At 48.5% G+C, this 14,731-nt stretch overlaps 1 protein-coding gene across 22 annotated transcripts in view; it reads right to left on the bottom strand.

The window, feature by feature from the left end:
* Window positions 1-13,972, bottom strand: part of ADGRF5 (adhesion G protein-coupled receptor F5) — a 53,260-nt gene extending 39,288 nt beyond the window's left edge. For 16 of the 22 annotated variants that reach the window (XM_083729933.1, XM_083729949.1, XM_083729950.1 and 13 more), the window contains exon 1: window positions 13,627-13,913. The gene's annotated coding sequence lies outside the window, so the exon portion shown is untranslated. Of the gene's footprint in view, window positions 1-13,626 lie in introns of all 22 variants that reach the window. The other 6 variants (XM_083729953.1, XM_083729947.1, XM_083729954.1 and 3 more) reach the window with 2 other exon arrangements.
* Between the last annotated feature and the right edge of the window lie 759 nt (window positions 13,973-14,731).

Below are 14,731 nucleotides of genomic sequence, written 5' to 3'. Positions count from 1 at the left end.
CCAGTGAAGGTCGCAAGAGGTAGGAAAAGGATTGGAAAACCACCAAGAAGTGTTTCCTCTGCCAACGGCCAGGACATTTTGCCAGGGTCTGCCCTCAAAGAAAGGCCTGGCAAGGGATGGTGGGAGCTGCTGGCTGTGAGGAGAAGGGGGAGGAAGGGCAGGCACAGGGAAACGACAACGCCTGGCTGCCAATCAGTGGGGGCAGCAGCCAGGCCAGCAACCAATAGAAGTGCCCCAGCCTGACCCTCCCAGGGCAGCTATAGCCATAGAAGTGGTGCTAGAACTCCTGAATGGGCACCCAGTCAAGAAGAAGAAGAAAAAGAAGAGTTTGGATTTGATATCCCGCCTTTCACTCCCCTTCAGGAGTCTCAAAGCGGCTAACATTCTCCTTTCCCTTCCTCCCCCACAACAAACACTCTGTGAGGTAAGTGGGGCTGAGAGACTTCAAAGAAGTGTGACTAGCCCAAGGTCACCCAGAAGCTGCATGTGGAGGAGTGGAGACTCGAACCCGGTTCCCCAGATTACAAGACTACCGCTCTTAACCACTACACCACACTGGCTCAAGGTGGAGGGGCTGCTGGATTCAGGCAGCTCCTGCAATTTCTTCAGCAGGGACTTTGCTCTAGAGCACCAACTCCACCTGCTGCCCCTGGATTTTCCCTTGCAAGTGACCACCATCGATGGCAGGGAACTTCTGGGAGGGGAAGTGACACACCAGACCCCACCAATGAGAATGAGGGTTTCCAGGCACACAGAGACCATTGCCTTTCACGTAGCCACACTGGCAGGACCCCCAATAATACTGGGGATGAGCTGGCTGGCACTGCATGATCCAGTAGTGTTATGGCATCAGCGGTCAGTCACCTTTGGGTCAGCTTACTGCTTGGAAAACTGTCTGGGGTGGGGGAGAACCCAAGGATGACAGTGGCCAGGGTGGCTGGGCTGGCTGTAGAGCCAAAAGGGGAGCTGCCACCACAATATGCTGACCTGAAGGAAGTCTTCAGCGAGAAGGAGGCGGATAGACTACCCCCCATAGGCCCTTTGACTGCCAAATCAACTTACTCCCAGGGGCTCAGCTGCCGGTGGGTAAGCTGTATGCCATGTCTGACCGGGAGATGCAGGAGTTGCGGCAATTTATTGACAAGAACCTGAAGAGAGGGTTCATAAGAGAATCAAAGGCGGTGGGGGGCAGTCCGGTGTTCTTTGTGGACAAAAAGGATACTAATCAGCCCAGATTAGTCGTAGATTACAGGGCCTTGAACCTGGTATCAGAACTCGTGACCTTCCCAATGCCCAGGATTGACGCCATTTTAACACAGGTGAGGCAGGGGAAAATTTTTACCAAGCTGGACCTCAGGGGAGCGTACAATTTGATTAGGATGAGGGAGGGGGACCAATGGAAAACCACCATGTTCACCCCCCGGGGGGCCTTTGAGTACTTAGTTATGCCATTTGGATTACAGTCGGGCTCCACCTGCTTTCAAGCATTCATGCACCACGTGTTGGGGTCCTTGCTGTACAAGAACTGTGTAGCCTTTTTGGACGACGTCTTAATCTATTCGGACAATGAGAAGCAACATGTCAGAGACGTCAGAGAAGTGCTAAAGAGACTGCAGAAGCACCAGTTGTGGGTCAAGCTGGAAAAATGCCAATTTCACGCCAGAGAGGTCGAGTTTCTGGGGTACAAGTTGTCAGACAAGAGCCTAGCTATGGACCCAAGCAAGGTGCATGCGGTGCTGGAATGGAAGGCCCCCAAAACCCGGAAGGACGTGCAGAGGTTCCTAGGGTTCAGCAACTTCTACAGGAAGTTCATCAAGAACTTCGCCCACTTGACAGCGCCCATCACAGATTGTCTCAGTAGCAAAAAGAAGTTCGCCTGGACAGAAAGTGCCCAGCAATCCTTTGAAAGACTGAAGAAGGCATTCGCTTCGGAAGAGCAGCTCCTGCATGTGGATCTGGAGAAGCCCATGAGGCTGGAGACCGACAGGTCAGACTGAGCCATCGGAGTGGTACTTTTGCAGCCAGGGGCCCAGCAGGGCTGGAGGCCGTGTGCCTTTTTCTCAAGGAAGCTGAGCAAGTCGGAGCAAAACTACACGGTGTATGACCACGAACTGCTTGCAATCTATGCAGTGTTTCACCGATGGAGACATCTGTTAATAGGGGCGCAGAACAAGATCCAGGTTTGTACGGATCACAAGAACTTGGAATACTGGAGGACTGCGCAAGTACTCAACCAGAGACAGATTCGATGGGCACAGGAGTTCTCCAAGTTTTCCTTCGAGATCCGGTACGTGCCAGGAGAGGAAAACATAAGAGCAGATGCTCTCTCCCGGAAGCTGGAGTACATGGAAGGAGAGGGACCGCCGGAGATCCGACACGTGTTCCCCAAGAACCGATGGGTGTGTGTGGGAGCGTTGGTTGGGAAACGAGAACTGGCCGGGCTTACTAGAAATGACGAGTTCGCTCAAATGAAAATCAGGGAACTGCGGGACGGAAGGGAAAACCATGGAGGGTTTGAGGAAAAGGAAGGGCTACTGTACTATAAGGGGGCGCTGTATGTACTGGGGGAGACCTTGAGGGGAAAGGTACTCAAACAACTCCACGACAACCCAACAGCGGGGCACTTTGGACAGCACAAAACCATGCTGCTTGTCACCAGGCAGTTCTGGTGGCCAAGGGTAAGGGAAGATGTACGGGAATATGTACGGGGGTGCGACCACTGCCAGAGGGCAAAGGGGGAGAGGGCTGCAGGGTTACTGGAACCCTTACCCATGCCAGGAAGACCCTGGGAGGTGGTGTCCATCAATTTTATGACAGATTTGCCCAAGTCAAGGGGGAAGACAGCAGTCATGGTAGTAGTCGATCTACTGAAAAATGTGCCATTTCATAGCTTGCTCACATGCCGTGACAGCAGAGGAAACGGCCAGATTGTTTGTGGATCACATCTTCAGGCTGCATGGGGCTCCCTCGAGGGTCATCTCAGATCGCGGGAAACAATTTACTTCCCAGTTCTGGAGGAAGCTCATGAGCTTGCTGCAGGTCGAGGTGGGCTTCTCGACGGCGAGACACCCGGGAACCAACGGGCAAGCAGAAAGAGCAAACAGTATACTCCAGCAATACCTACGCTGCTACGTCAGCGAGAGACAGAACGATTGGGTAGAGAAACTAGCGCTGGCTGAATTTGCGTACAATAATGCTGAACATGTGTCCACGGGAATGAGCCCGTTCATGACCAATTATGGGTGTCACCCCAGGGCCTTCCCAGGGAGGGGGGAGGAAGGATGGAGTGTACCTGCGGCAGAGCAGTTTGTGGAAGAAATGGAGGCCTTGCACCAGCAACTCAAGATGAACTTGGAGCGGGCCAAGGAAGTTTACAAGAGGCAGGCAAACAAGCACCGTCAGGAGGGGGAGACCAAGTGTGGTTGTCCACCCAAGGGTTACCCTTTAAAGGAGGGTGCAAGAAGTTGCAGCCGAGGCGGCTGGGGCCTTTTGAGGTAACACAGCAGGTGAACCCTGTGGCATTCAAGCTCAAGTTGCCCGACAGCATGAAGATACATCCGGTGTTCCATAGGTCCCTACTCTCACCGTACAGGGAGGGGCAGGAATTTCCGGGGCGGGAGGGAGGAGTCACCACCCACCCGCAGGTAGAGGAGAGGGAAGGGAGGGAGGGAGTCACCACCCACCCGCAGGTAGAGGAGAGGGAACACCACAACCAAGCCACGGAAATACTCGATTCAAGGTCGCAAGGGCACCAGGTGGAGTACTTGGTAGCTTGGGAGGGAGATCCCAGGTCAGAAAACACATGGGTTCCCGCGGAGGCAATCAATGACGGGTATCTTGTGGAGGAGTTCCACAGCCTGTTCCCAGATAAACCAAAACCACTAGCGAGATTCTGGGAGGAAGAATTTGGAACCACAGACGACGAAGAGGACTTTGTGGGTTTTCCTGCCTCCGAAGAGGAGGGAGGGGAGGCCTCAGAGGGAGAAAAATCAGATTGGGAGGCCCACCCCGCGGGAAGAGATCGGAGCGGGTGGGAAGCGGGTTTTGAATCCTCAGAGGATGGTGACAGCTCCTTCCGGGGATTCCCCGCATCGTCGGCCGAGGAAAGGGACGAGGTTGGATCAGAAGGTCGGGCCGGGGGTGGAGGAGGTCCTGGGGGGGAGGTGGATGTCAGGGAACTGCCATCGGAGCCAGAGGCGGAGGCAAGTCTCCAGAGCGATGCTGGAGAGGGGCCCAGCAGGGAGAGAGGCAGCCCATCTGCTGGGGAAGGAAATCAGTGTAACACCAAGGGTGAAGGGGGGCAGATGGGGGAATCGGAGAGAAGGCTCCAGGACTCTTCCCCGGAGACCAGTGGGGAAAGCACAGGTACTCCACTGCCCACACCCTCCCTGCGCAGAAGACTTCATACAGACTACGCAGAAGACTTCTGCGCAGGGAGAGTAGGAGGAGACTTGGCGTCAAATAACTTCTTTGCTGGAAGAAGTTCAAGAAACGCCCACTGACGGATTCTGCCAGCGACTGAAACAGCCACGAAGTGAAGGGCTGTCCAGACAGAAAGGGTTCAACCAGGTAACCTAGCCAGGAGTGGCGGCAACCTACGCACGAGCAACCCCTATAACTATTACAAAAAATGACTGTGTCTTTCATTGGTTAGAAAGAACCGGTGGCCACTCCCTCTGGGGAGAGGGGAGAGCTCTGGCCTCTCCCCATGGGTGGTGGGGCTGACTTCTGCATCATCCTGTGCACCACTCCGTGAAGCTGACAGCCCTCACTGTCAACTAGTATGGAGATGGTTGTTGTTATGTATTGAAGTTCTCACCCAGGCCACCAGGAGTATTGTGTATGTAGTTTTCACTCAGGTCCACGTCAGTTATTTTAGGCGGGAAACCCTGGGTTGTTGTTGCTACATTGTTGACAGCCGGCTGCCTATAAAAGCAGGCCGGCAGAGCTGTTTGCTGTTCAGTTTGCTGTTCCAGCTTACAAAATAAAGAGCTGCTTTGGAGACATCGCTGTGTCGTCTGCCATGTCTACCCACTATTCTACAGTTGTGTCATCAGTAAGTAGCAGAGATGGAATCATGGGCTCCCTTTGCTTTCAGTATTCTCCCCGCCTTTCTTTCATTTTTTAAAAAAATTTCACAACTGGACTAGTGGAAATTGTGTGATCATTGTTCTCTCTTTCATTAAAATGGTTCTTGGGGCAGATTTAAACAAAATTAAAACATGAGAACAAAAAAAACCAGACATATTTTGTTGTCAATGTTACATACTTTGTTTCCCCAACAGGAATGCATATGGAAACTAGATTCAATGGAATTACATATTCTTGGGAATTTTACAGGAAAGATCTGATTAGATCTGGGATGCATTTGTTGGCTCTAGTTCAGATTTTCCTGCAAACATTTTTTTCCATATTCATTCCTTTGTGAGTAAATGCTATGCTGAAACTGAGATAAAAGGATGATAAATATTATTGATTGTATTGTAGGTCAGGATTGTATTTCCTATGAACAAACTATGAGGCTGCAATCCTGCACACACTTAGCTGGGGAAGGTTTCACTGAAATTGTTTGAGGTTACTTCTGCTTACGCAGGCCTAGGGTTGCTCTGTCAATGGCAGTATTAATTGGTTGAGTAATAATAGCCCATAGTTTCACTCCAGTATCAAAATATCAACAGATTAGTTTCCTATGATTAAAATAATTCCCATGTACTATTAAAGCACAATATATTTCTCACAAAAGTAAGGCATTTTAATTGAGCAATAAGGACAATCCCAGATACATAAAAATGGTTCAAATTAATTCTAGTTCAGAATAAGGATGGAGCAATATTTAAAAATTATACAACAACCAGAGGAAGAAATGAAAACAAATCCAAATAGGATGCCCAAAATTTCAGTTAAGTTATTTTTTAAAAAATCATTATTTTAGGTGTTACCAGAGGTCAGGAACCTCCAGTCCATGGGGAACCTCCCCATCTGGCCCCAGAGGTCATTCTGGGCAGGCCACACCCAGCCAGCCCACACTTGATGTCATGCACAGTGTCAGGTGTGGGCAGGAAAGGGCAGGGCTTGGCGTAAAGGGACTTTGCAGGCCCTGCAGATTGGGAGGCCTGCAAAGGTCTCTTGCACAGCTGTCAACGCGCCTGATAACTTTCTGTCGCGTTTTGCAAAGCAGGAACTCTGTGCGTCAGCGGCTGCGCAGTGGGGTGAGAGAGCGAGCACTCCCTGCACAGAACTCTCTTGCAGACACAATCCCATTTTTGCCAGGCACCTAAGCATATATAAGGAAGGCACCAGGCGAACCTCCCTGGGGAGAACACTCCACAAGCAGGGAGCCACTGCAGAAAGGCCCCGTTCTCATGTTGCCACCCTCCGGACCTCACGTGGAGGAGGGAAACAAAGAAGGGGAGAGGCAGTTCTTGAGGTCTTGTGGTCCTGATGCACTTGCAAGGCAAGGGAAGGGGCTGTTTCCTGGCTCCTCATTTTCTGTGGCGCTTGGTCATCAGGCAGCTGCGAGTCCAATGCAGGACCCCCCCCCCCCAAGCAGGGGGCTCTGAGGGGCAGACAGAGGGCAGGCCCCCCTTAGGCAGGAAGAAAGGGGGCAGAGAGGAGTGGAAGGAGTCTTGATCTAAAAATAAATGCTTTGTGCATCCACATCTAATCTTGCCCCTTTTTAAAGGTTGCTTATTGGTGTGTGTTTTTCTTTTTGTCAATCTACCAAAGAATAAAATAAAATAAAATTGGGATTATGGGTTTTTCTCAGGATGGTGGAGTGCCTGTGTCCCGTGTCCCGTTGATGGCGGGATGGGGGCACTCACCCTTCTTCTGATAGGAAATGCTCTGTGGGAAGGGGCACAAAAACAGGGGGTTGAAGAGGATCTGTTGGGAGGGGGAGTGAGAAATGTCCCTATTTTCATCTGAGGAATGTTGGAGGGTATGATACAGCTTATTATGACTTGTAAGAAACAAAACCCTACACAAAGCAAGAATCAAGGGGAGAAGCTGTGAGAATGAGAGCAAATCTGCACTGACCTTTACAGATAAAGCAGCTTAATATAAACAGCAACAGCAAAAATTATTAAGGATTGAAGTGTCAACTTTTGCAGTGATAAGGATTTAGAGGTTAAAAAGCAGGCATTGACGTATTTCCTGCTTCAGAGTGCTGGGACAGGAGAGCAGTCGTCAGTGGGAGACTCCAGTTCCAGACACGGCAGAAACAGCAGCTCAGTTGTTCTGCCCTTTGCATGGGGCAGCTGTGACTTCTCTGCACATGGACTGAGTTCGCTTGGGGCTTTGACACACACACACACACACACACACACACACACACACACACACACGATTAGGAGTGCAATTTCAGATTTAGAGGGAATGCACAGTGCCTGATGCACACACACACACACACACACACCCCTGCAAACTTTTCTGACTGCCCAAAACTCCATGGTTTGGGGCAGCAGCCGGAGCAAAAAGAAAAAAGAAAGACCCAGTGCTTGGAGGGGGGAGGTTTAGATGCAGATGCAAAGAAGTCCCTCCCTGCTCATCAGATCTGGCTTTGGATGAGTGGAGAGGAGGCCGGCTGGATCTAGACACAGCAAAGAAACATTTAAGTTAATCGCATTGCTAACTTTGTACAGTATGAGAAATTGGGTTGGCAAAAACGGAACTCCACAGCGCCATCTGATGTCATAGTGTTAGAATGCATGAACAATGCCTATAAAGCGCTTTTTCTTTGCCAGTGTAGCTGATTCCGCTATAAACTCTTCCCTTCATACTTGCACAAATCATTTATGGGGAGGGAGACGTTTGCTTGTGCAAGGCTCTCACAATCAAAGGCACACCCACCCATGTCATACCAGAAGGTTAGTTACCCCTGCTGTGTACACTAACCAGGGAGTAAGTCTTGCTGAGTTAAATGGAGCTTGCTTCTGAGTAGGTATGGACAGGATGGTACTGTTAAGTTTCAAAAACAGTGCATTTTGAGGGGCCATTGCCATTTGTTATTTATAATGCATGTACCCCCCCCCCTTATTAATGGCCAGCATAGCCAATGGTCAGGGATACTGGGGGTTGGGGACTGTTGGTGTGTGAGAGGCCACAGGTTCCCCACTCATGCCCAAGAGTGGACTACAGGGGAAAGTTTTAACACAAGTTCAGGTTAAAAATAAAAAGGGAAACTTTCATGCATTTGCTAAACAAATACCAGGAGCATTTTTTAAAAGGGGGGGGGGCTTGAAATAATATGCACATTTTTGTGTACAAATACATATATATTGTGGGAACTGCACATAAAGATGCATATATTTTTGGAAACAAAACACAAAAATGCAGATTAATAGGGGAAATCACTTTCAAATATTATATATAATACAAAATTGTGTAATAGGAAGAAATGTGCATGAAAATGCACAAAGTGATGCAGAAATGAGGCAAACTGAGCTTAAGATTAGAATAATTAGAAACAGAAAAACCAACATTCTCTTTCCCTAATATTTATTTTACAAGCACATGCCCTCGAATTTCTTTGATGTTTGAAGCAATCCTAACAGCGGTTGGGGGTGGGGGAATAGCACTGGAATACTCCCTCCCCCCTGGCAAACTCCCCAAATCATGTCACTTGGCCTTAGGACTGAGCTATAGCTGGGGAGAAAGCAAGGCGGCTTAGGAGGCAAGGGCGGTAAGGGAACAGCTGGCCCTGGCCCCATTGTAGCCACTACCTCAAGTTACTACGCAGCATTATTATTATTATTATTATTATTATTATTATTATTAGGTATGCTTTTAAAGTGCATTGTTTTGGAGACAATATAATATTGAATAAGTGGGTCAGCAAGCACCCCTTGAACATCCTGCAGATCTTAGATCACTCAGTCACTCAGTCACTCAGTCCTTCTCCCTTACCCTCCCCCCAGCAGCTTCCATGCTGAGGGAGGCAGGAGGTGGGAGGGAAGACACCCCAGTTTCCCTTTTCCAGAACTGAGACAAAGACCCAGTTCCTTCCACTCTGCCCCTTGGAGACTCCCTGGGACTCTGCCTGCCCTGAAATTGCACTCGTAAGCTGCACATCACCAGGCACAGACAAAGAGTGTCCTCCAGGTTCTTAGGGCAAGTGAAAGCTGGATACTTGGCTAAGCACTGGAGTCCTAGAAAGTCCAATGGCAGGATGCTTCCTACTCATTGCAGCTCATTAACCTTTTGAAAACCCTTTTCCTGTTATTGTCGGCAAAGTTGCTGAAAAGACATCAAGGCAGCCAGGCCTTGGAGGAAGCCAGTCGCGCAGGTGTAGATTGTTCCACATTTACATAACTCAAACAGCAGAGACTGAAGCAGTTTCCTCAACAAAACCTTAATCCTGCCACACCTAGAAACCACATTATCTGAGAACAAGTAAGCGTGCAGTTCCTGACAAGCATCAGGCATGAGTTAATGGGGCTTACTCCCAGGCAAACATATATAGGATTACAGCAGTGTATTGCAACAAGGGCAGAAGAGACCTCCAAATAAAACTGTCCAGCTTAGGCAGCCTTTTAGGAAGCTTGTATAAGCATAAGCATCATATACAGTTGGCCCTGGTTTGAAGGCCATTTATACGACAACCCTGGGGACAATAGTAACTGGACTTAAACAGTGGGCGCTCATCCACCCTTCCTCTCATCCCTATTTCCCCTCGAGGAAAGCCGCTCTTTAGTGCTCAATCAGAGCAAAGAGCAATTCGTGTTTCCTCTGGATTGACATTTGTTCTATTTAGCACTAAAGTGTGGGTTTTCCCTGGGAAAGCATTTGGGCAAGGGGGAAACTGGTCAGACCCACACTTTCTAGGCACAGGACAAGCGGCAGTGTGGACAGGCCTGTCAATCCAGAGAAAATCCAAGAGCTGATTCCCCAGGGGAAAAGCAGAAGAACAAGAGGAAGTGTGGCTAAGCACCGAGAAGAAGCCCATTGAAAAGAATGGGACAAGTCTCCTCAGTGAGTCACCTCTCAGCATGACTCTGAATCCAACCCATTGAAATGGCAATTCAGTTATTCTGCTGTGGACTTGCGTGTTGGTCCTGCTCCCAAGGAATACCCATCTTTCACCCTAGCATGGGGAAGGTTTGGGCAGTTATTCTGTTTGTTTTTATTGTTTCATTTGAGTTGTGGTGGTGTAACGTCCTGTCCGTAGGATGAGAGTGATGCACCCTCTAGTGCAGAAGGGACTGAAGAAGAATTTTAGCCCACCTCAGACACCAAGCGTGCAGTAAGTGCAGCAGAATGAGAGATCCAGAGGTCCGTGCCTGGCCTCTGCTGCTCCCGTGTGTGTGTGTGTGGCTGCAGCAGCGTCTGGCAGAGTGGGCCACTGCCAAAGGTAAGGTCCGAGTGGAGAGAGAAGAGGCGCTCAGAAGGCAGAGTGGAATTCTCTAAAGGGCTGGAGACAGGCTGACTCTGGGGGTCTGTCCAAACCCCTCTTATTTGGTCAGGGATCTATTCACTGGCCCCTTCCTTCAGGTGATTCTTAAGAAGATGCCGCTATATTTCCATGATCTGAATCCTACGGCGATACGGAAACAGCCTCCGGACAGGAAAATTAGACACTGGATATCCTGTCGAGAGATTGGTGCTAGACAAGCTGAGCTCCTTCCATCTGTCAGATTCCGTATCACAGTGGGAGGAAGGATTTGGGCAGGGAGGGGTAAGCCAGAAGGAGATTGGTCAGAGGCCTGGGAATTGCAATCCTTCGCAAACACAGTCACATCACACCTTCTGCATTCATTCAAGCAGTGGGAAAAACAAGGAAATTTAAAAGTGGACTCATGCTGCTTTGAAATTATCAAATAAAGTGAAGCTGAGCACATTCATTTTGAAAAGTAAACACAGGGAACCCTGTGTTAAATATGGACGTCTATATATCATGTTTCTTAAATATTGTTTTTTAAAGCATATTTTTTAAATGAAGTTTTTGTCTCAATTTTTCCCCTGATATTTTCATAAAATATAAAAAGTAGATCCAGAGAAAAAAATCAGCAACAAGCCACTATTGAAAAAACAATAAATAAAAATATTAATCATGAACTATGCATTTATCTCCAAAATTGGATTATATTCTACACTATTCAACAGCTCATGCTTTTTTACCTGTTACAATACGCATTATATACAGAACACACCCATATGCACTTTCTCTGAACCTTTTAGCCTCCTAACTTTGCTCATGAAATCTTCTCACTGACTCCTTATATGCCGCTCCTTGCTATTACTTCACTGCCTGGACCTTGATTTGTAATTTCTCTAACAAAAATGTTTTTCTGCACCCCAAAGCAGCCGTGATGCTGGGGCCTGTTTTTCCAATCTAGATGAATGGGTTAAAGAGAGACAGGAACTTGACTGCAGTTCCAGCCTTTTCTTTTGTGCTTTAACAATCAAAGGAAGCTCAGCCTTATTTCAGGAATTTCCCACGCCTCTACTTCAGACATTAGAAAATGGTTTTCTTAAACTCATATCAGATATGTTTACAGAAAGAGCCAAACAAGTTGGGGGGGGGGGGGCGGAATCCTGGATAGGATAACTATCTGTATACATTACAGCTATTTGAACATTTTTAAAAGAATTTTTTAAAAAAATAAGAGGATAAGCCATGGAACAGTTTGGGTGCTACAGATGCCCAGCTGTCTTCACTGCGAAATAAGGAGGCAAACCTCCACTTCTGTCATTGTTTCATAGCAGGCATGTCCAACTCCCAAGAGACTGCGATCTACTCCTGGTATAAAAAAACTGGCAGGGATCTACCCCTTGTCACTGGAGGGAGGAGGAGCGTGGGGGGGTGGATTGCCCAGAGTTGTTGAGCTTCTTTGGGGGATGATTGCACAGAGTTTTTTAGCTTTATTCCCATAACTTTTTCCACACAATAAGGATCCCGCGATCTACTAGGATCAGCCAGGGATCTACCAGTAGATCATGGATGCATGAGCTGAGATTCCTGCCTTGTAGGGGGTTGGACTAGATGACCCTGGGGGTCCCTTCCAACTCTATGATTCTATGATCTGGGTGGCCACTGTGAGAACAGGATTCTGGACTGGGTGGGCAATTGGTCTGAAGCAGCAAGTTCTTCTTCTTCTTGCCAGCCACCCCAATCTCTGAGCCGTGTGAGAGGCCAGGCCTTCCAAGCACTTCTTTTGGGAATGAGGCACAGCAGAGACTGTGATGTCCTTATGCAGCCTGAGCCTACGAGGGAGGAGTGCACGGCATCCACACCCCAAAACGGTCTTGCTTCTCCCATAACTGCAGCCTTGGAGTCACACAGAAATCAAGCCTTTGCTCTCTGATCCTCTGCTTGCTGATTTGCTTTTTTCAGGTCACATCACTGCAAACCTTGCTCTAAAACTCAGGCTTTGTTTTTCAAACTGTCTGAGAGTTAAAGGAGGGACCCCACTCATTTGGCATCTGGCACGCAGGTAGGGCTGCCATATCTGGAAGAGCAGGGAGCCTACTTGGGCCCCCGGTTATGGGTGCCCGTGCATGTGATGTCATGATGTCAAGCCTGTGCCACCCAGCCTTGGCACCTGACTTCCGGTGGCATTGCAAGTTGGGTTCCGAGACCTCTGAAAGCATCTCCAGAGTTGTGCCAGGGGCCCTGCAGTGTGGGTGATGAGCACCCACAACAACATTTTTGTGGATGCTCAGGCACCCAGAGCCCCCTATAGTTGGTGCCCCTGTTGAAGAGCAAAAAAAGGGGCAGCCTAAGTCACTGCCAGCCCAAGCGCCCAGGCCCTTCTTTCCCTGGCTCAGGCTGGCAGTGGCTGCAGAGCAGCCCAACCCCAAGCCCACCAACTCCAAAACCTAGACATTTCCTTTAAAATGTAAAAATTTGCCCAGGTGGGCATGTTGACCCCCCAAAAGAGGATGTGTCCGGGTTTTCCTGGACACATGGCAACCCTACACAGAGGCCCCTTTCCTTTGTTCTCTTCAGAGCCCATCACCCAAGCAATCACTTCAGCAGGAAACCAGCCTTGCTGGATCCAGGGGTTCAGGATCAGTCTGGCTGGATTAGCTTTTAGCACTTGCTGGATCCAGAGAAGAGAGGAGTCCAGCACCCACAAACTCATGACAAACGTCCATGACTCCACCCCCGGGGGGAGGGGATTAGTCAGCCTAGGGGCTTCCCCTTTGGGTCAGACCCCAAAGAGCTCGCCAGATGAAATGATCACCCCTCTTTTTCACATAAGTGCAGAAGGCTTTATTTTACCCCAAAGAAACCACATCCTGTTTTTAAACAACCAGATTATTTTGGGGGGGGGGGGAGTGAGGACCACATCAGCAGATCTTGCTTTGTGCCTTCCACATGAGATTATCACTCAGTACTTCCCAGACAGACACTAACCTGGCCTGTATGGAACAACAAAAAGAACAATGTGTCCCAGCACATGTACAGAGAGTCTTGATGGCGTTATCTGTTCTCAGCTATAAAAACAGAAGAGGGAAGGAAAGGAGAAGCAGGAGTGCTGGCCTCTCTTCCTTTAAAATTGGATTCATCAAGGATTAACCTAGAACAATTAGCTGATAGTGGGACATTTCCAGGTCTTTGGGAGAGTTGCCTCCTTTTATTGTGATTTGAATGATATTTACAGTTGTTGCTCCATTAATCCTTACCTGAAAGAAATGCCAAGGCTGCTTTCACGGAGGTCCCAGCTAATGGATCTCTATTCTTTCTTTTGCAGGCTGTGGGACGTTCCTGCCGCTGTGCATCTCTCGGCTCTGTGTGCTGTCTGGTTTCCCCCCACCTTCCCTGCAAAACCCCCTGAAATCAACAAGGCGCATTGGATTCTCTTCTACATTCAATACAGGTCCAGGGAAAAGGGTCAAATATTTTGAAAGCTGTGATCAGAGAGCATAGCTTCAAGTTTTCAAGTGTGCGAAACATAAAACATTCAACAGAACAAAAGACCACTTCCTAACCCCACCGCCCTTTCCTGTGGTCAGCAGGAATCTCACGAGTGAAATGGAGTAAACAAAGCCAATGTAACGGGGAGGCTGGTCATCAGCTGAAGTGGCTGCAGGAACAGCTCAGGAGTTCACCCCCCACCTTAATTCAGGTTCCAGCTTGCAATAGTAAGGGGCAGATATAGGATGCCCATTACGGTTCCCTGTTACTGCTGTGACAGGAAAATTAGGCAAAAAGTTGGCCTTTAAAGAAAGAAATAATATACAATTCTGGAGAACTCATAAAAGGTGTTTTGTGACATTTCTGCTGGTCTTAACAAAGTTATTCTCCTAACTGGGAGAAATTAGTCAGCTATAATTGACAAAAAAGAAATTATTTTATTTGTTGGTTCCTCCAGCCAACAACAGGGAAAGAATTTTTGTGTTATTGGCTTTATAGCATGCCATCCCATAAGGAGAGAAATGTTCTTTAGGGAACACATGCATTTTTACTATGAAATGGCAGCAATATCAAATAATGATGGGAGAAATGGCCACCACTGATGACTCACCACAGAGCTCTCCTATCTTCCCAAACCCAGTTCCTGTTTGGGATAGCTTGCTTCAGGGCACCCAGGGGCTGGGGCAGGCCTGGGCTGCTCTTCTACAAGACAAAGGACAAAAGCCCCATGGCTGCCCCAAACTCATTGCAAGACTTTTCAGGTAACTGAATTCATATATTCATCTGTCATATTGTTCTGTCAGTGCAAGCTTTTTGGCATTCCAGAGGGAATGGGCTCCCCCCCAACCCCACCAGAGCCAATTTCAGGGGGTG

Source organism: Podarcis gaigeae (assembly GCF_964106915.1).
Source record: "Podarcis gaigeae genome assembly, chromosome: 3".
Lineage (NCBI taxonomy): Eukaryota > Metazoa > Chordata > Lepidosauria > Squamata > Lacertidae > Podarcis > Podarcis gaigeae.
The sequence above is the reverse complement of the archived record's forward strand: the minus strand, read 5'-3'. Positions and strand labels throughout refer to the sequence as shown.